Source organism: Trachymyrmex septentrionalis, unplaced genomic scaffold (assembly GCF_001594115.1).
Source record: "Trachymyrmex septentrionalis isolate Tsep2-gDNA-1 unplaced genomic scaffold, Tsep1.0 scaffold79, whole genome shotgun sequence".
In the NCBI taxonomy this organism is placed as follows: Eukaryota; Metazoa; Arthropoda; class Insecta; order Hymenoptera; family Formicidae; genus Trachymyrmex; species Trachymyrmex septentrionalis.
Window position 1 is genome coordinate 1,815,696 of NW_017305977.1, and position 2,616 is coordinate 1,818,311.

The 2,616-nt window shown below is 28.1% G+C and overlaps 1 pseudogene; it reads left to right on the forward strand.

The window, feature by feature from the left end:
- LOC108754288 overlaps window positions 1-2,616 on the forward strand; it is a 24,814-nt pseudogene that overhangs the window by 8,331 nt on the left and 13,867 nt on the right.

Genomic DNA, 2,616 nt, shown 5'->3' on the forward strand with positions numbered 1-2,616 from the left:
TGACAATAATACAATAATTACAATATGATAATTATAATAAATAACTTTCGATATTACAGAGTTTTTACAATACCATTCATTCAGATACGGTGAACGCTAAGGGTATTGATCAAGTAAGTCTTTTTCTCTAGAGCGAAAACGTGAAAAGTAAAAAATTTTATGTATGTATACATGTATATATACACACATACATAAAAAAAATTTTCACTTTTCACGTTTTCGCCGTAAGGAAAAAGATACATAATCGATGGTCACATTATCTTCTTCTTAGCGATTATTTAAGAAAAGAATAAAATGTGACATTAGCACACATTCATCGTATCTGGATCCACATTATTAAAAAAAAAACTCTATTATCTTTGCAGCTTTATTATTAATGCGTCTTTTAAGTGGATTTTCCAGGTTTATTCCAGTAAAAAATAATACAAACTGATGATCAAATACCAATATGACGCGGGAAAGTAAAATTCTATATTAAAATAATAAAATTGAAAATCTTAATCGGACTCTCAGTATTTAAAATAATAACAATACTAATACCAATTTATAAGGCTAATAAAAATCGACACAGGAGGTGTGTAATTTTAATGTGGAATGATAACTTAACTCTAATAACTCCATAGTGTCTATTCAAAATGCCTTCTTTATTCACATGTTAAATAAAGAAGACATTACGGAGTTCATTGGAGTTTATTAAGTCATCATTCCACATTAAAATTACGCATCTCGTTCTATGTCGATTCTTAGCTTCAAATTGGTATTGTTATTATTATATTACTATATTATATTACTATATTAATTATTATATTATTATATTATATTAACTAAAAATTCTTATAAAAAATAATTAATGATGAACTTATTATAATAATTAATTTTATAAGATGAATTATATTTATTACATTTCTTATCATTTGCAATTAATAATATATGTATTGCTTATTTTTTTCGCAGAGATGTGAAATTATGGATATTAAAAAAAGCGTCCCTACTATACGTACGTTCAAAAATACAATTTTCTATATAAAAATATCAATTTTAAAGACTTCCAAGACTTTGTAAAGTCCTTCATCGATTATCTGTTCATCCAGTGCCTTGTGCAAGGCAATATAACGAAAGACCGTACGATAAATATTATACAATTCTTCATCACACTAATTAATTGTCATCCCTTGAGTAATATTACGAAACAATATATTAAAGTCGCTGATACCCCAAAGCAAATGTAATTATTACAAATTGAAAAATATTAACCACACATATGTCAACTCTGTAGTAACAAATTATTATCAAGTCGGTGTTGCTACACTTGAATCATCGGTGTTAATCGAGTTGATGCTCGTAAGTATTTAATAACATTGTTTTATATATTTAAATACATGGATCTTTAATTTATATTTATTTACTTTTAAAAGTAAATAAAATGTGAAAAACATTTTTTATTACTATGATTGATTTTATTTGCACATCACATTCATCTGTTAAATAATAATCTTTTAGATGATAATGAAAGAATCGTTAATGAATCAGCTACGAACTAAAGGGTTTAGTTATGTTTCGTGTGATTGTACAGATATCAACAAAATATTAGAATATTCTATTACTGTTTATATTCAGGAAAATAAATACTCATTCGAAGACGTTGATTGTTTGATTGAGGACTTTCTGGATTCATTTATCCGCATGTTAAAGCGGTACTCAGAAAGAACATTAGATCACATCAAAGAAAGGCTGAGAATTTTGAAGCAACGTGACGACGTAGAGATTTTTTAAAACAAACAGGAACTGGAGTGAGACACGAAGCAGCAATACATATTTGATAGATATAAAAGGGAAGCGCTTGCAATAGAGAACATAAATATAAATAAGCTGATAACATTTCTTCGAAGCATACGGAATAAAAAAAAAATTGCGCGTATGTGTTGAAGGAACTCCGAAGGTAATTACATTAACCCTTATGTGGCCAACCAGGTACCCGGGTACCTATGGTCGCACATTTTGTTGAATAACTTTTTTTCTTAAAAATATTGGCTAAAATCGTCTCGGATCCCCATTATTTGACCGATTTCCTATAAAATTATGCATTAGAAAGTTTTTTTTTTATTTATTTTCACAAAAAATTTCGAGTTTCAAAAAAAGTACCTCCCCAGGCCAACCAGGTACCCGGGTACCTCTATACATAAATAATGGATTCGGGTAGTATATTATAAAATAAAAATGATTTTTATACAAAAAGCAGTAAATTATCAATAATAAATAAATTATAATAAATAATATTCATTTATAGTTAATAACTATATAACTAAGGCTATATATAACTAAGGCTACAGCACGTTTTTAGCCATAAATTTGTATAGAGGTACCTCGGTTGGCCCCGGTACAAGATTTTTTGGTTGGCCACATAAGGGTTAAGTAAGCAAATAACTTTTCTGTTCGAACTTTGGTCTAAATATTCCTCTTTGTATTAATGACATCAGACTTACCTTTCATTGTTTTCTTATCAGATTAAGTTAAAATTGCTAAGACTTTTTCTATGTAATCAACGGTTTGCAGTAGAAATTTTACTATTACGGAGATTGTCCAACGTAAGTGATTACAAAAGGTTACGTAGTGTGT